Raw genomic sequence first — 19,520 nt, 5'->3', positions numbered from 1 at the left:
ACACACCCACAGCTGAGAAACTCAGATGAGTCTGTGCCTGCAAGCTCTTCACATAGCTCACATTAAATCAGTAGTCATGACGCAAGAATTAGCCCCACATTCTGCCATCTGGGCAGCACGAAGCCAAGTACACAGTGATGAGGAATGAAAAAGGAACATAAACATTTTAAGAAAACTGGGTTCTCACTTGGCTTGGGATTGTTCCTCAACTTAGTAACCCCAGATGAATCACTTCATCTTATTGGAGCCCAGTTTTTCCAGTGTGTGAAACACGCCTTACAAAAGTCCATTTTTCCACCTTTATCAGAGTCCTGTGAAAATTGTGTGTCAGCTGGAGAGTCACCAAAAGACTATACAAATGCATAGCAAGGTTATCATTCAATAAATTTGCTTATAGATAATCACTCGCGACACAGCACTGAATTCCAACTTGGAGTTGCCTAACTTGGGAGGTGACATAGCATGTGGGAGGGAGTATCAATGTAGTGAGTAAGAGCAAGGACTTAGGGGACAGATCTAGGTTTAAATCCCAGGTCCACCATTTCCTAGCAAGATCTGTAAGCAAGGTGTATAATGTCATTGAAATTAATTTTTCCCACCTGTAATAGGGGATCGGAACCTATGCTTTGTGGGGTTGTCATCAGGGTTAAATGAGAAATACCTGTACTGTACCTAGTATAGATCCTGGCCAGTAATAAAACTCAATAAATGGCAATGGCAGTTGTTTTTACTGAAATCATTATGAACTCTTGGAGTAGATACACTTTTAGAAGTGACTTAGCCCCATCCACAGCTTCATTCCTCGGGGAACCAGGATGAACTGTGACGAGGCATTAGGAAAAAAGTCCTCTGTCCCCAGAAGAAGGCTGCTGCGTCTAACACACTTTCCCAGAAGATGACATTTGCAAGAAGAGGACGAGAGTACGAATGGGAAACATTTGCTCTGTGCCGATCCTGGAAGGGAAAGGAGGAAACGAGGCAGCAAAGAATAACAGAGGCAAAGAGGCAGAGACAAGTTCTGTAAGGACTTGCTGAGGGAGAATCATAAACAACACTGCCAGGGTCTGGGATGCTGGGAAACCACAGGAGGGGATTAAGTGGTTCTATTTGAGAAAAGGAATTGGGTTGCAGTCTACGCGGCAGAGAGAGCGAGTGCCAGCGTAGGATAAGCCGCCACGGCTCTGATCATGAACCAAGAATAAGATACTGACGTGGGCCCCACAGCAAAAAGCTGTCGTTCAGACACAGATCTTGACAGCCAGACCTGTGCTGGGGCAGATAGCAGTCACCATCTAACCCAGCCATCCATGAGAAAGATAATGTGAGTCCCACGTGTAATTTGACATTTTCTAATAGCCACATTTTTTTAAAAAAAAAAAAAGGAATACAGGGGAAATTAATTTTAATAACATATTTTATGTAATCCGCTCTATCCAAAATAGTATTTCAACATGGATTCAATACTAAAAAAATTACTAATGAGAATGTCAGATTTCTTTTTTTCATACTAAGGCTTCCAAATCCAGTGTGTTTTTCCACTTATAGCACATTTGTACCAGCCACACCCCAGGTGCTCAGTAGCCACATAGGGCCCTGAGTTAATCCCAAGGGAAAAGGAATTCCATTCTCTTGACCTCCTAGGCCGCCATTAAGACCTTTTAAAAGCCTGGGTTCGTAGGGCAAGAAAAGATCTTTGGGGACATACAGTGTCATTGCTGACAGTTTTTCCTTCACATCTTTGCTTGAATTAAGCAGTTCCACACCCCGCTGAACACCTGCTCCAGTTCAGCACTCACTGATGACCAACTTAGCGCTTGCCCCGGCAGGCTGGTCATGGTGGATGTTCTGACCACTTCCCTGTTCTAAGGGAAGCTGCCTTACCCACGCCTTCTCCCTGCAGTCCCAAGGCAGTTCTTGGCACCCAACTTCTTCTCTCCATGCCCTCTCTGGCTCAGGTGACTAGGGATGGCCACATGACTCCATTTACCATCGGATCCATCTCTGTCGTCAGCTAGTGTGGAAAATTTCGTCCAACCAGGGACAGACCACCGTGGCCAGGTGAAGCCAATCAGCTCCTCCGTCAGGAAGGCAGAGGCAGAATCCGTCAGCTGACACGGAGGCACATCGGAAGAAGACACACAGGCAAGAAGCAGAGAGAGCTACAATAATACTGGATTTGCTGCCAATCCTTAGGCTTCTTTAGGTTCCTCTTTAATCTGTTTTCCAGATCAGGCTTCCAAAGCACATTTCACTTTAACAAAGCAATTCTCCAGATGAAAAAATTTTGAAAGCCTCCTGTGGGAGGGTCTCCAAGTAACCCTGGTTCTTGGAGCTCTGTTGAAACCTTCCAGTATTAACCACATTCTGGGCCCCAGAAGCATATCTGTTTTGCTCTTTCTGATTTTCCATGAGATTCCCGTATCTTTTATGGTCATGATTAGTTTACAAGAATCCCTTATGTATTAAGGAAAGCCTGAATGAGTCTATATCTTTCAACAAAAAGGCCCACCACAGAGATAGATACTTTCACACACATTCAAGCAAACTCTTTTCCACCACTGCCCCCTGGACTTGTGTGCACTCAGTCTCATGCCTATGTGTAGCCTGGCAGAGAAGGGATGGATTACTTTGGGTTGCATTCCTAAGTAATTATATTCTCTAAGAGCTCATCACAGTGGCCTTCTGAGGACCCTTTAAAGCCTCACATCATCTACTGCAATGGTTCTCAACCGTGCCTGCACGTCACAGCTACCTGGGGTACATTTAAAATACGGTGATGCCCAGACCCATGCCCAGACCCACGCCCAGACCTGTGAAATCAGAATCTCTTGGGGCAGGTCCCTGGGCATCTGTATTTCTTAAAAGCTCTTCAAGTAATTCTAATGTGCAGTCACTACTGAGGGACACTGATATACAGGATACGCCCTTGTACAGCCTTGGGTTTCTGGCAGAGAAAACCACGCATTGATTTAAATGATTAAAATGCATATTTGTTTCTTAAAGACTACATTAAAAATAAAGAATGATCCAAAGTGGAAAAGTGAGCCTCACTCATCAATGGAATCCCCAACAGTCCCATTTCCTGGAAGTAACCATTTTGCCCTCTTGTGTGCCCTTCCAAAAATTGTCTATGCCTATGCAAATATATGTATGTGTGTACATGTACGTATATATGCACATGTATTTATATATACAAATATATGTGTGTATAGAAAGAGAGACACACATGAATACATATACAAACACATATGCACATACATTTTTTCCCTGTGGCTGGTGTTTTTTCTTTCTAATATATTTTGCTTATTAATCTAGAAATATTTTTTTAATTGTTGATAGATTTTTTTATTTTTTTAACATTTTTATTGAATTATAGTCATTTTACAATGTTGTGTCAAATTCCAATGTAGAGCACAATTTTTTAGTTCTACATGAACATGTATATATTCATTGTCACATTTTTTTTTGCTGTGAGCTACCATAAGATCTTGTATATATTTCCCTGTGCTATGCAGTATAATCTTGTTTATCTATTCTATATTTTGAAATCCCAGTCTGTCCCTTCCAACCCCCAGCCCCCTTGGCAACCACAAGTTAGAAATCTTTGATTAAAAAAAAAAAACAGCAGAGTTTGAAACGGTATTTACTTTCCCAGATAATACAACAAATTATAAAGCAAAACTAATAAAACAGTGTAATCATATTGCTGGCATAAATTACTTGTTTGAATAGAACAAAAAGCTTAAAAAATAATCAATGGAATTGATTCAGTATATGAAAGCAATCGGCATTTCAGGTCAGTGGGGAAAAGAGAGACTACTCAGAAAAACTGTATAGGGGTAGTTGGCTACTTTTTAAAAAGTGGATTCTTTCCAAATGGCAGTCAATTGCCCCAGTACTACTAGATTGAAATGCTGCATTGCCATGTTGGTTGGACCTGCTTCTGGACACAGTGTTTCCATGATCTCTCTAGTGTTGCATCAGTATTTTAATTATTGTATGCTGTGACATGCTTTAATGTCTAGTATGACTAGACTTCCTTCCTGACATCACTTTTCTCCCCAGAAATGGCCTGGCTGGGGACCCATCACCTGCTCCACACCCATGAAGCCGCCCAGGAGGCACCTGCAGTAATAAAGCAGGAGCCCAAAAGTACCAGAAGAACAAGGTAGCCCATGTTAGCATTGCAAGAGCCCTGAAAACAAATTGTCATTGCAACTATAGCTCACAAAACTTGGCCAGGACCTGCACTCTGTGTCTAAATAGGGTGACTGCCCACTGAAATAAAGTAGTTAAATAGGAGCAAGAGTCCCCCAGCATGTTATCCAAATTGTCCAAAGTATAATCGGAAATCACTCATCATACCAAGCACCGGTGAAAACACAGTTTGACTAAGAAACGACAATCCATCAGTGCAACACTGAGGTGAATCAGATGTTGGAATTATCTGACAAGGATTTAAAAGCAACTGTTAAAGGGGAGGGTAGAGCTCAGTGGTAGAGTGCATACCTAGCATGCATGGGATCCTGAGTTCAATCCCCAGTACCTCTACTAAGTAAATAAGTAAATAAACCTAATTACCTCCCCCTCAAAAAAAAAAAAAAATGAACAGGGAAAAGCAGCAGTTATAAAAAATGCTTCAAACAAATTCTCATGAAACAAATAAAAGATGTAAAATCTCAGAAATAAAAGTTACAGAAAAGAATCAAATGCAAAATATTAAGTTTAAATACATAATAACAGAAATTTTAAAATGTCAACAGATAGGAAAGAAATAATAAAGATAATATCAGAAATAAATTAAATTGAAAACAGGAACACTTGAGAAAATCAGTGAAACAAATAGCTGATTGTTATGAGAAAAAATCAATAAGATCAGTAAACCTCTAGCTAGACTGATAAATATAAAAAGAAAAAAAAATCCACCAATTACCAACATCAGAAATGAAACAGGAGATATTGCTACAGATCTTATAGCCATTAAAAGGATAATAAAGAAATATATGGACAACATTACACTTTTAAATTCAACAACTTCAAAGAAATGGAAGATGCTTTGAAAACCATGAACAACAAAAACTCATTCAAGATGAAATAAGTAATCTGAATAGTTCTACAATTACTTTAAAAATTGATTTTATAATTAAAAAGCTGAAAAAGAAATCTCTAGGTCCAAATTATTTCACTGGAGAATTTTACCAAGCATTTAAAAAAGAATTAACATCAATTTTACATAATCATGTCCAAAAAAATAGAAGAGAAGGAATCATTTTGTGACTCATTTCACGAGGCCAGTATTACCTTGATACCAAAACCAAAGATAGTACAAAAAAGGGAAAACTACAGATCAATAACTCTCATGAACTGAGATGCAAAAATTCTCAACAAAATTATCAGTAAGTTGAATCTAGCAGATCTTTATAAAAAATAATAATATACATGACCAAATGGGATTTATTCCAGATATTTAAAGCTTACACAATATTTTAAAAATTACTTAAATATAATGCACTCTATCAACAGGCTAAAGATGAAAAAATATATGATCATATGAAAAAATATTTTTAAAAAATCAACATTTACTAATGATAAACATTTTCAACAAAGAATAGAGGGAAACTTTCTCAACTTGGCCAAGAGCAGCTACAAATATCTACAGTTAACATCATTCTTAATGGTGAAAGAAAGACTGAATGCTTTTCCTCTAAGACTGGGAACAAGGTAAGGATATCTGTCTTACTACTCTTACTCAACATCGTGCTGAAAGCTCTAGCCAGCACAATAAGGCAAGAAAAAGAAAAGTCATACAGATTGAAGAGGGGAAATTAAAACCATCTCTATCTGCAGATAATATGATGGTCTATGTAGTAAATCCCAAAGAATCGACAAAACAAAAACCAAACCCAAGACTAATAAGAGAGTTCAGCATGATTGCAGGATTCAATATTAACACACACAGGGGAGGGTATAGCTTTGTGGTAGAGTGCGTGTCTAGCATGCTTAGGGTCTTGGGTTCAATCCCCAGTACTTCCATTAAAAATAAATGAGTAAACCTCATTACCTCCCCTCCTCCAAAAAAAAGTTTATAAAAAAGCATCCAAAGGGGGAAAAAAACAATATTAATGCAAAAAAATTAATTGTATTTTGGGAAGATATTGATCAAAGGATGCAAACATGAAGTTATGAGATAAATATATTCTGAAGACATAATATACAGCATGGTGACAATAGTTTAACACTGTATTACATACTTGAAATTTGCTAAGAGAGTAAGATCTTGAGTAAGCTCTCTCAAATGTTCTCAACACACACACACAAATGGTAACCATGAGCCGATGGATATGTTAATTAGCTTGATTATGGTAATTGTTTCACAATGTATATGTATATCAAAATAGCACGTAGTATATATATATATATAATTCTTATTGTCAATCATACCTCAATAAATCTGGAGGAAAAAAGAAAAATATTCATTGCATTTCTATACATCAGATGTATACATGAAAACTGAAATTTAACAATGCAATACCATTTTCAATTGTTCCAAAGAAAATGAGATAGTTAGTTATAAATCTAACAAAATCTGTACAGAATCCGCATGCTGAAAATGACAAAATACTGATGAAAGAAGCCAAAGGAGACCTAAATAACACAGAAATTTTCCATGTTTGAGAACTGGAAGGCTCCATATAGTAAAAATGTCTTCTCGCCACATTTAAATACATGTTTAACAGAATGCCTATCAAAATCCCAGCATGGCTCTTGTAGACATAGACAAGTATTTTGTAAAACTTATATAGCAAGTAAAAGACCTGAGGATAACCAAGGCAGTTTTGAAAGAACACTAATATGGGAGGCATCGCTCTGCCTGGTGTATGGTTTACAATAGAGCTTTGGAGATAGTCATCTAGATGGTGTGATATTGTCAGAGGATAGGCACATGGATCGGTGGAATACAGTGGAAAATCCAGAGATGGAATCATGCAAATACACCTATTTGATTTTTGACAGAGGTTCAAAACCAACTGAATGCAGGAGAGAGAGCCTTTTAAACAAATGATGCTAGAGCAACTGGACATACATAGGCCAAAAAACAAGCTTCGACCTAAACCTGACAACTTACACAAAAACTATCTCAAAATGGATTTCGGAGTTAAATGTAAAACTAAAAGCTTTTAGGAAAATAATAGGAGAAAATATTTGAGAACTAGGACTGGGTAAATGTTTCTATACTTTGCACTGAAAGAATAATCTACAAAAGGAAATTTTGACAAATTATACTTCATCAATATTAAAAATTTTTGCTCTGTGAAAGATATTATTTAGAGAGTGAAATACAAATTTACAGACTGGGAGAAAATATTTGTAAAGCACAGATCTGAAAAAGGATGTTTATTTGGAATATATAAGGAAATCATGATATTCAACAGTAAAAAAAAATGATCAAATTAGAAAATGGGCAAAAGTCATTAATTTGACATTTCACTGAGAGATATATAGATGACAAATAAGAACATGAAAGAATGTTCAACACTATTAGCCATTCAGGAAATGCAAATTAAAATCACAATGAGATATCACTACCCACCGACCAGAATGGCTAAAATAAAAAAAAATAGTGATAATATCAAATGCTGACAAGGATGCAGAGGAACTCCATGACCTATACATTGCTAGTGGTGACGTAAAAGGTTATGGCCACTCTGGAAAATCGTTTGGCAACTTTCTAAAACTAGAAATGGACTTAGCATAAGACCCAGATATTGCATTCTCAGGCATTTACCCCAGAGAAATGACAATTTATGTTCAGGCAGAAACTTGCATGCAAATGCTTATAGCAGCTTTATTTGTAATAGCCCCAAACTGGAAGCCACCCAAATGTCCTCCAGTGGGTAAACAGGGGGATGAGTGATCAAGCTGTGCCACGCTATACTGTGGGATACTATTGATGCACGCAACAGCTTGGAGAGATCTGAAGAAAACCATGCTGCGTGGAAAAAGTCAATCTCATGCATGTAAATACTGCAAGATCCCATTTATATAACACTCCTGAAATAAAATTATATACATGGATGGACAACAGATTAATGGTTTCAAAGGGTTAGGGATGAGGTGGGTGGATACAAAGGGATACTGCAAGAGAGCCTTGTGGTGATGATATATAGTTTTGTACCTTGATCGTGGTCATAGTTACATGAAATTAAAATGATTAAAATTGCATATAATTTACACATATGCACAAATGAGTCCATGTATAACTGTATAACTGATAAAATCTGAGTAAGTTCTGTGGGTTGTACTAAGGGTAATTACCTGGTTTTGATACTGTACTTCAGTTATGCGAAATGTTAACACTGGGGAGACTGGGTGAATCAATAAATATTTCATTTAAAAAGTTTTTTTTTATGCAATGTTGCAAACTGACTATACTTCAATTTTTAAAAATTAATTTTAAAAACTTTTTTTTAGAGTCCACAAATCAGCTTTTCTTTACCAGTCAGAATGTTCACATTATTCTTTATTTAAAAAATCCACGTGACTAGACCCATCGCACATTTAATGAGACAAGTCTGCCTCATGTCAGTTCATAGATTAAAGTTTTGGTAACTCATTCACAAAGTCTAAATAAAGCAGGAGAACTTAACACTCACAGTTTGCTCTCAAGAGTCATGTTTTCCTTCACCCTGACTGTCCTACCAAAGTGAAGGCGTCTGTAAACTGGTAAACTTGACATTTCTGGAGCACCCTGGGCTCAGGATGCCTACAAAGGCCACCCAACTTCAATTTATCCTTAAATAGGATTTTTCAAATAATATTAGTTAAAATGTCTTGATCCCCGAATGATTCAACTACCTGCTACACAATAGAAGGTAAGAGGAGGATTCACCAGAAATCAGAAAATATGGTTTTAGTTCATGTTGCTTAAGATACAGGAGAAAGCTTTTGTGGCTCTCCTTTTAAAGCCTTTGGAAATATAGTCAGGGGGCAATAAGAGAAAAAATTTGCCAGTAGAATAAACATTCAGAATATAGATATTCAACAACAAGTTCCTACTGTATAGCACAGGGAACAATATTCATTATCTTATAATAGTCTATAATGAAAATGAATATGAAAAGGAATATATACATATAAGTGAATCACTACGCTGTACACCAGAAACTAACACAACATTGTAAACCAACTGTACTCAATAAAAAGAGAAAGAAAGAAATGGCAGCATACAAAAATTAAAAGAATATAGATATTTGGTCTGATTTAGTATTTACTGAACGCTTATCTTGGGCACTTGTCGTGTGACCGACTGATTCTTTGGGCTTGCAGGGAGCCTGTGGCTTGGGAACTTGTGACAACTGTAAACCACTATAACCCCAACCCCATCACTACCACTGAGGGTAACGGCTATTTACTCAGCACAATGTGTTAGGCACAGTGCTAAGCACTCTACACTTACCATCTGGGCTCATCTTCATGAGAACTCTGTGAGAGGCATCATTATCCAGACTTAAAGGTGGAGAAACTGAGAAGAGAGATGTCTAGATACTTCCCAAGGTCAGCCAAGTAGAAAATGTCAGAATCCAGACTGGAACCCAGGTCCTCTGATTTCAAAACCCATTCTTCAACCACTCATCCATGTGTCTCCACTAGAACCTATTTTAAATCCTCCTCTTCCCTGCTCCTTGTTAGGGCTCTGGGCTGCTCTCCTCCAGGGCTCTGGGTATTTCCCTGACTTCATGTTTTTTCTCTGCCTGCTTCCCCCAGCAAATTCCATGTGGAGGATGGAGCAGAGCCCAGAGAGGAGGTAAGGGAGATGTTCCAGCAGAGATTGGTGTGAGCAGAGTTAGATGAGGAAGTGATGGGGCAGATGTGAGATGAGGGAGAGAGAGAGGGAGAGAAATTTCTTTCACTGATTTAGTTATTAGGGTAAAACTAGTAAGTAAGGCAATTGAGTCTCTTTATCAGGCCTTTTTAAAAAAAATTCTTATTTTTTATTAAAGTGTAGTCGATTTACAGTGTTAGTTTCAAGTGCACAGCAAAGTGATTCAGTTATACACATACATACATAACATATATATTTTTTCAGATCCTTTTCCATTATAGCTCATTATAAGAAATTGAATATAGCTCCCTGTGCTATTCAGTAGGTCCTTGTTTATCTGTTTTATACATAGCAATGTGTATCTACTAATCTCAAACTCCTAGTCTATCCCTCCCCTCTGGTAACCACAATTTGTTTTCTATGTCCTTTCAGGTCTTTTTAACCAAAACGCTTTCTTCCTTAGTGGTCTGAGGCCTGAGAATATGCATGGAAAAGATTCCCCGACCCCTCCACACCCTTGCTGGCTTAATCTAGGCTGGCTTCTGCATAAACAGGAATACCACCTTGTTCCCGTTATTTTTGCTGCATAACAAACTACTTCTAAACCTAGACAATATGGACTGTCACTATCTCAGGATGCTGTGGGGTGACTAGGCTGAGCTGACTAGGTGTCCCTCACCCACACAGCTGCAGTCAGAGAGTGGCTGAGTTTGGAGTCATGTGAAGGCTTCTCTCCTGTAGCCTAAATATGAATGGCTGGAAAATCTGGGTCTGGTTGGGCTTCTCTGCATGGAGAGCATCTAGTTAGCTTGGGTGTCCTTACAGCGTGATGGTCACGGGAGAACCAGCAGTCATGCACTGGGGCTGGCTTGTAGGAACTTGAATGAATTTCTTTCTAACCTGTATTCAGAGCTGTCACTTGGGTAGCCTGAAATCAGCCACAGTGGGGGAAGTATTTATATTGTGAAAACTGGTGAACACTATAAATCAGAGGGCTCCCCCAACCCCAGAGAGCCAGGTTACCAGCACATGATTTTATAAGGCGGTTGGCATCCCCCGGAGTGAGTGAGCCAAGAAAACTGGAAGGAAGCTGCAAAGCATTTGAGAACCTAGCCATGAATGTCCCCAGACATCACTCCCTTCTTATTCTATTGGCCATCAGGTCCCTAAGGTGATCCCCAGTCCAAGAGGAAGAGAATTATCATCCATGCCCCATGGAAGGAGAGTGAAGAAACTGTACAGTAGAGGACCCAGCACAGAGAAGGCTCTAAATAAATGTTTGATGAATGAGTGAATGAATGAGTAGTCACTTACACAATACGTATGACCTGAAATCACTCTAAAAGTGTAAAGCCTTCTGGAAAATTTGACTTCAACGTCAGAGCCAGTGATTTTTAAGTCCCCAAAGAGCCTCAATCTACAATTGCTTGATATAGATCTGTTGACACTCTGTCTGCTGGTATTCACAGACCTATTGACTCAAGCCCTTCCTGCTTGTGTGCTCAACTGGTACTGTACACACGACAACAGCAGAATGCTTGTATTATAGATGTTTTCATACTATCAAAGTTTGCTTTACCTCCCTAAGTAAATTGCAAATTCCTTGAGAGAGTTCTCATGTATTTCTTTGCCCAGCCTCTTCCCTCCCTTGCCAAAACTAGGTAATCAGACGTACACATACACACAAATACTTACAAGACGTATGATAGATAAAGATTCTAAGCCTTTGAAGCAAAGAAGGAAAGGAACTAAATATTCTTAATTGCTGTATTTTGTAAAGGTTCTCCTTTAACTCTTGCATTCACCTAGTGAAGTAGGCATTATTATTTTCCATTTGAGGCAAATGAGTCTCAAGAAAATTTGCCAATTTGGTTGAGGCCAGACTAGGAGGTGATGAGCCAGGATTCAGCTGTAGACCTGCCTGGTTCCCGCTGCAGGACACATCCCTCCCTCTCCCCCATTCTCTCTGCCTCTCTCTTGAAGCATCCACAAGTCATAAAAATGCTAATGCTTCTAAACCCCAGATAGAGTAATAAGCGTTTCAAGTTCTGCTCTTGTAAGAAATGTCCTTTAAAAGCTTGGGAAGACAAGAAGCCTGAAGTGCCTTATACTAGGAAGGGAGTAAGGCTGGTAGCAGGGAGGTCAGCTAAGCGGTGATTGTAGTAACTCTGGCCGAGAGTGTTGGTGGGATGGACCAAGGTTGTGCTGGTGGGATGAGGAGGTGGGAAAATGAGGAATATTAAGACAGATCGACAGACTAGTGATGGATTGGATCATCCAGGTGCCAGTCAGTCACTGTAGAGTCATCACTCTGGCTGTACTGGGAAGATGAGGCTTGGAGAGAGGAAGGCTGGATGGGCGGTTTCCATATTCCTGGAGAAGATAAGGGCTTAAACTAGGAAAGTAGCCATGAAAGTAAGAGAGTGGATGGATTTGAGAGAAAACACAGAGGCAGTATCAACAGAATCTGTTGCCAAATTAGATGTGGGAATATGAGGATGAGGAAGGGGTCAAGGGTGAAATCTAGAAATCAGTCATGGACAACCAGGTGCCTTTCATGGAGTGAGTGGACACGTGGCTGGGGGATGGGGGAGCAGATTTCAGGGGAGTAAGAATTCTGGACGTGCCAAGTTTCAGGTGAATGTGTAAGCGGGCGCTGGCAGCCAGCATGCAATTGCATTTGAAACAAAGCAAACATCTCTTATCTCAGTGAGATTATTTGTTCCCTTCAGGGGGTAGAGATGAAAGCACCGAGCCCGTGTGCGGCAGGGTTCTGCGTCAGGTAATAACAGGGCCCTGCAATGGATGCTTTCGCTTCCCAGTTGTTCAACTTTCTCTCCAAAAGCCATTTATTACCCTGGAGGCGCCTCCATCAGCACCAAGATGTCTTTATGAAGACTTCCAAAGCTAATTAAGAACTGTACGATTTAATCAGTGGCAGTGACTCATCTATATAACTCACAGATAGTGTGGCAGGGAGATTTCAGTGGCCCCTAGGACCCCAGGTCTGCCTGCATGCACACACATACACACACACACACAGCCCGAAATTTAGAACTTGCACGGACAGGCTCCAAGACGTGTTTGCACGCTTCTGCCCCACATGAGCACACAGCCACAGTTTACCTAAGGTCCCTGCATGTCAGGGCAGGGAGCCCGGGCCCTTTGTCCCTGCTACACTCCGAGGAAGAAGGGAAACATTCAAGCCAGTGAGCCGCAGCTTTCCTGCGTGCCAGCTTTTAGTATGAGACCCTCTAAGGGTTCCAGCCAGAAGACAAAGCCAGGTGTCAGGAGGGCAAAGTGGGTAGGACAGCCCCAGCCAACAGAGATCACTTGTAGTTCCTTCACCGATGTGCTCGCTCTACCACTATTAGAACAGGCACCCGAAACCAAGCCCGGGTTAGATTTCCAGAAACCACCACTGCAGCTGGAGCTGAGCAGGGTTCTGCTCACCCAGCCCAGGGGGGAGCCAAACATCCTCCTCACCCAGCCCAGGGTCCCTTGACCAGACTCCAGCTTTACCCAGAGATGCCCTAAAAAGTCTCACCTTACATCCAACTTTCCTGCATGGAAACCCACTAAAGAAGAGCTTCCTTACCTGCAAGGAGGTCCCGGTGACCAGCATTGAAAAAAACACCAAGTTCCAGCAGACGTGACAGGGACGCACAGGGCCGATCTATTGCTTTTAAAAGAAGAAACGTGACTTCATCTCTGGTGCCGTGGAGTTTAGAAGAGCAACGCGTACTCCCTGCCTGAGCCAATTCAGCCTCGCCAGTGATGATTCCATCCAAATTATGCGGCCACTGCCCGGACACGCTCAGCCTTCAGAAGGTGGATCGCCGGAATCTGACTTGCCCTGTTGTTTTCAAAGAGCTTCAGAAAGTCCGGAAGCACTGATCGCCTTCACCAGCACCAGGGGCAGGGAAACCTTACACTTACTTCCCCAAATCATACATTATCTCCCAAGAATCCAACATTCTAGGGAAGGGAAACAGGTATTTAAACTTCTGAGAGGTAGAAATTCTTGGGGGAGGTGGGGAGAGAGAAAAAGCAAAGATCTTTCAGTCAGGAGGAGGGGCTGTGAAAATCTGGAAAGGATACCCTTGCTCAGAGGTTTTCAGAGCTGGTGGATTTGGAAGCAGACAAAGGTGACAAATAGGTGATGGTCTGGACTTTGCAGAGAGGAAAGTATTCAGTTCAGCAAAGAGAATGAGTCACTGTATGGAAGGAAATGTGATCAACTTTCTAATTTTCACCATCTTATTTTCTTTTCATTGACTATGGTACCAATCCATTTGGGGCCATTTGTAACATTAATCTATTAGTTCAAAACAGGCCCACATTCCACTAAGAATATTAGGGAAAGAGACATTTATTTAAGTCAGGAATTTTCTCTTTTGTATGTTAAAGGTGAGGCTGGAGCAATCGGATTTGTAACATGGGATTCAAGGTCACATCAAGCTACCCAGTAAGGCGAGAACCTCTCCTGGATGCCACGTCCTTGGGCTAAAGTTTGGGCAGGACTTCTGGCTGTGGTGTCAGGACAAGGAATGGTAATATGTGTGACCTCTGTTGGACGTAGAGCAGAGGGTCGAGCTTAGCAGCCGACTGCCCTTCCCCCCACACCTCTACTTCAGGAGACTGTAAGGTGAACTAGGCAGGTGTCCAGTTTGGGTCACTAGGCAGGTGTCCAGTTTCCTGCTGAACTATTTTGAGGTTTTGGGGATCATCTTGTGTCGTTTGACTCCAGAGAGGGTAAAACAAGAAAAAAAAAATCTCTGTTAAGATAGAGATATTCAGTTCCAATGTTAGAAAGGGCATTTTGAATTCAGAAATTTAATAAATGTCAACATGGCTTAGAGAAGGAACTTGCAAGTCTAGTCAGGGTGTAATGATAGGAAAGGTGCAGAGTTTCATCAATGGTAAGATCAAAAAAGGGCAGGAGCCATTTTTATTCAGTTTATTATAGTATCCTCAGAGCCTTGCACACAGAGTAGCACATGGTAGGCACAGGGCAGATAGTAAATGGTGTCCAACAGCCCTTTCTCTTCTAGATTTCTCAAACAGATCTGTTGAGAACTCTTGTATAACTGAAGTATAACTGATATACAGTATCTTAGCACTTCTATATGTGTTCACCATAGTTTACACGACAGTGATTTGATATTTACATTGAGAACTCTTCAAGTCACCATCTGGTAAGCAAGGCAGTTGCAGAGAGCACAAGCTAGTGGGTCTTCTGTAAGGCAAGAGAAACTTGGTCCCATTTTTTTTTTTTTTTTTTTTTTTGCCTCAGCCCCTAGGTTTACTGCCAAAGTTAGAACAGAGCAAAGAAAGCCAATTTCTGGAACCAGAAGCCCCCTTTGCCTCCCTTGTTTCCCTGTGCATCAGCTAGACCCTCATGTCTTTTCCCAGGGCCAGGACTCCGTCTCTTAAGTAATCTGCCAAGTGTCTTTAATTATCTTTTGTTCTCAACATTTTTATCGTAGAAGGTTCAGACTTGGAGATATACTGAAAGAATTTTAAAGTGAACTCCCGTACAGATATCATATAGTTCCTTCAACTGACATGTTACTGTATTTGCTTTATCATATATTAATTCTCTACCCATTCCTCTACCCATCCAGCAACTCATTTAATTATTTTTGTTATTATAGTCCCAGGTAAGTTGTAGACATTAATACATTCCCCCAAATACTTGTGTTATTAACCAGAGTTCCAAATTTGTTTACAATTCCTTTCTTTCTTTTCAGATGAAAATCATATACAATACAATGCAAAAATTGTTGATCCTTGTGTCAGGGCTGCACTGTCTTGTTTAGTATAGCTTTAGGGTAAGTCTTGAAGTCAAGTAGTATTAAGTCCTCAACTCTGACTTCTTTTCTCAAGACTTCTTTGAATAGTCAAAAATCTTTACATTTCTATAGAAGTTTTAGAATCAGCTTATCAATTTTGACTAAAAAGCATAGTAGGATTATGATTAGGATTGTAATGAAGCCATAGATCAACTTGATAATTGCCCTCTTAAACACATTGAGTCTTTCAATCCATTAACTTGATGTATCTCCATTTGTTTACATCTTCAATTTCTCTCAGCATTGTTCTGTGATTTTTTTTCCTGTGTCATTGATTTTCAGCAGTTTGACTATGATATGCTCAAATGTTTTTATTTTTGTTTTGTTTGTTTTTGATATTAATCTTTCTTGGCATTTATTGAGGTTTTAGAATCTATAAATATTTGTCTTTTATCAAATTTATAAACTTTTCACCTATGACTTATTTAAATATTTTTCTGTACTCTTCTTTCTCTCCTCTCCATCTGGGACTCCAACTATATGTGCATAAGATGTTTTGATATTGTTGCAAAGATCTGTGAGTCTCCACACACTTCTTAAATCATTGTTCCTCAGTCTGAATCATTTCTGCTGATCTATCTTCTAGTTTTTTCTTCTTTCATCGCCCTTGTGCTTTTAAGCACCCTTATTGAATTTTTATTTGAGATATTTATTTTTTAGTTCTCATATTTTCATTTGGCCCTTTTCAAATAATTTCTATTTATCTGCTAAGATTTTCTGTATTTTCATTCATCATGGGCATACTTTCCTTTCATACTTAAGCACAGTTACAACAACTCCTTTAAAATTCTTTTCTGTTAATCTGTCATCTAAGTCATCTTAGAGTCAGTCTCTGTTGACTGCCTTTACTCTTTAAAATAAGACATGTTTTCCTGTTTTGTCATATGTTGAATAATTTGGAGTGTACCTTGGTCAATATGAATGATATGTTGTAGAAACTCTGAATCCTATTATGCTCTTCTGATGAGTATTGACTTTTCTTTATTCAGGCCTTTAAAGTAACGGAAGTCAAACTACAAAACCCTATCTGCCCTATAGCAGCTGGAATTTCAGTTATCTACACGAACTATGATCCGAGAGGAACTACTTGGCAATATCAGAAGATTTCAATTATCTTTTGAGTCACCTACTTTACCTTCAACAAGATAATTCACAGCTCTTTCCTGGGATACTAATTATGTTTTATTCCAAGCACCACTTCAGATTGACTGGCTTTGTTGAAATGGATACTGAGCTTCAGCAAAAAACGGTGACATAGTCAATAAGCAAGATCTGCCTTGGACACAGAGGGGGAAGCATAAGGCAGATATTTGCAATTTCTGTTATGGATTTTTATAAGACAGTATAATACTCAGCTGTTTGTACGTACTAGAACATCTCCTTGAAGTCTGTATTTGCTTGTTTGTTGGTTAATCTCCTCCCTTAGATGTAAATTTCACCTGCACAGGGATAGTGCTTGTAAAATTCACTTTTATATGTCCAGTGTCTAGCATGTGGAATGCAGCAGGCTCTCACTAAGTATTTGGTGAGTGAATGAGAATAGTGTCTGATTGGGACCCATTCCAAATGGTACAAATTATCATCAGTGATCTATCCCTGAAAAAAAGAGGCAATTTAAGAATACTTAATCCAGTTTCATTTCTGTTTCAGCCTTAATTTTTAAAATTATATAACCAATGTGGGGAAACAAATAGAGAAAACAGATTAGCAAAAATAAAATAAATCACATAACCCCATTTTTCCCCTCACAGACATAACCACTGTTACAATTTTTTTCCATGTAGCTTTTTATTATCCTTCAATTTTGCTTCTCAGTCTTGGGTGCAATATTCTAATTATCTGGGCTGCTTTGAAAAGTCATGATGTTTATGCCACATCCCAAGCCAATTAAATCACATTCTCAGGGATTGGGACCCAGGCATTAACATTGTTTTTAATTTCCAAGATGAAGACAATATGCAATCAAGAGGACCCAAAGATGTCCCAGCCGAGACTATCTGACATTATTTTCTGTCTCCTACATGAAACAGTTCCTGCCTTCCAGGAGACTTCAAAGAAGGCAAGACTTGAAATAATTAAATATGAAACAATTAGAAATCAAAGGGACATCAAAGATACATAATCTAGTGCTAAATCTAGTTGTGAGTTAAGTGAGCCAAGACAGACGTACCTGAGTGCAGTCAGAGGCGGGTTTACTTGTACATTTTGTTCCTTGGCAGGGAGCCCTGCCATTTACATTGAGGGAGTCTTTTCCCTTTCTAAACGTTTGGCAAAAGGGGCGGAGCTTTGTTAGATTGACAGATGATGTGGATTCTACTCCTTCTTTCTTTGAAAATTTCTACCTTATAGAATCTTAACTCCCCAGGTTCCTGGCCTCCACCCTCCCTTTGTGGGAATGCCGTTTAAGTTCTTTCCCTGACTTCAGCATTTGAGAAGACCACCCTCAGAGGATCATCCATGGAAAACGCCATTGCTGACCAAGTAGCCTGCCTGTCCAGAGTGGAAGCCAGATGAAGTGGGCACAAACATCTCTCACCACCCTATTTCTCCAGCTTGCTGAAGAAACTGATCAGCAACCAGGCAGAAAGCCTAGTTCTAGACCCAACTGGCACAAGAGACTCTTCCAGGAGATTCTAAAATACCTATCCTTACACCTCGCCCCAGAACAATTGCACAGAACCAGGCATTGGTATTTTTCTCAAGGGCCCCCAGGAAATTAGGGTGTGACCCAGGGTGAGAAATACTGGTGGGGCAACTTCATGGTCCATTCTCATGGGTGATGGGTAGATTTGAAATCTCCCTTCCTGCTACTTCTAGAGGCAGCATAGAGGAATGTGCCAGGCCTTATGCTCAACAGGCCTGGGTTTGAATCCCTGCTGTGCCCTGCGTTGGCTGAGCGGTATTGGTTAACTTACTGAACAGCTCTGACAGTCCATCTAGTTAATGATAAAAGAGGCAAACTAATAGTTCCTACCAATGAGATTCAACAAGACACCATAAAAAAGCATCTGGCCCACAGGGTACCTAAGAAGCATGCACCCTCTTCCCTCCCTGTACCTCCTACCCCTACCCTACCTTAGCACTGCAGTGAGCTTTGGGCAGCTCTGGCTTGGTTTTGTGCTATGTCTCCTTGATTTGACCATGACCACTGCGTCCGTCTGGATTTGCAGCCCTGGTCCCTGGATCTGGCACTCCAATACCAGCTCCCGAACTTGATCCGGCTCTTCTTTCCTGCCTTGCAGGTTCCAGGCCCAGTTTCCATCACCTGTTTCTGTGGCTCAGCTCTAAGCCCCAAAGGGATGGTTTCTAAAAGTAGCTGGTCCCATGTTGCTTCAGCTAAGTTGTAGCACTAGGAGGGGTGGGGCTAATTTTAGACTTGTCCTGGACTAACATCTGAGAAAAAGCAAGGCTAGGCAAGTACACCCTGCCCCCTTTGTACCCGGGTTGGAGTTTACAGGGAAGGGCTGGGGAGATGTTGTCACAGGGTTTGCATGTCTGCATCAGACCGGGCACCTTATATGGAAATATAATACATTATACCATTTGCCCCAAAATCGATTTGGACTTGAACATCAGAGGCTGTGCTGAGTGGGAGTAACCACAATGTACACTGGAGCTTTTGATATGCTAATCCATGTTCTGAGCTGGGGTGAACTGTCTTCTGCCTCCCCAGGGACAGGACCAGGCAGGTGTAAACAGTGCCCTGGATCTGAGAGTCTGCAGACAAGAGGTTGATGAAGAGAAAAGATAGAAGTTATTGATTTATTCGTGGTTTAGAGAAACTGAGAAGGAAATAGGACGAAGCAATACGGAGACAGAAAGCCCTGATTGGGAGAGGCAGT

At 40.2% G+C, this 19,520-nt stretch overlaps 1 protein-coding gene across 5 annotated transcripts in view; it reads right to left on the bottom strand.

Annotated features, from left to right (window-relative positions):
• Positions 1 to 18,818, bottom strand: part of AMOTL1 (angiomotin like 1) — a 164,264-nt gene extending 145,446 nt beyond the window's left edge. The window contains exons 1-2 of one of the 5 annotated variants that reach the window (XM_074372891.1): positions 18,754 to 18,818; positions 13,422 to 13,505 (exon numbers count right to left, since the gene is read on the bottom strand). The gene's annotated coding sequence lies outside the window, so the exon portion shown is untranslated. Of the gene's footprint in view, positions 1 to 13,421; positions 13,666 to 18,753 lie in introns of those variants that run through there. The other 4 variants (XM_074372898.1, XM_074372892.1, XM_074372894.1 and 1 more) reach the window with 4 other exon arrangements.
• Between the last annotated feature and the right edge of the window lie 702 nt (positions 18,819 to 19,520).

This window comes from Camelus bactrianus, chromosome 10 (assembly GCF_048773025.1).
Source record: "Camelus bactrianus isolate YW-2024 breed Bactrian camel chromosome 10, ASM4877302v1, whole genome shotgun sequence".
Taxonomy (NCBI): Eukaryota; Metazoa; Chordata; class Mammalia; order Artiodactyla; family Camelidae; genus Camelus; species Camelus bactrianus.
This window is presented reverse-complemented; position numbering and strand designations above follow the sequence as displayed.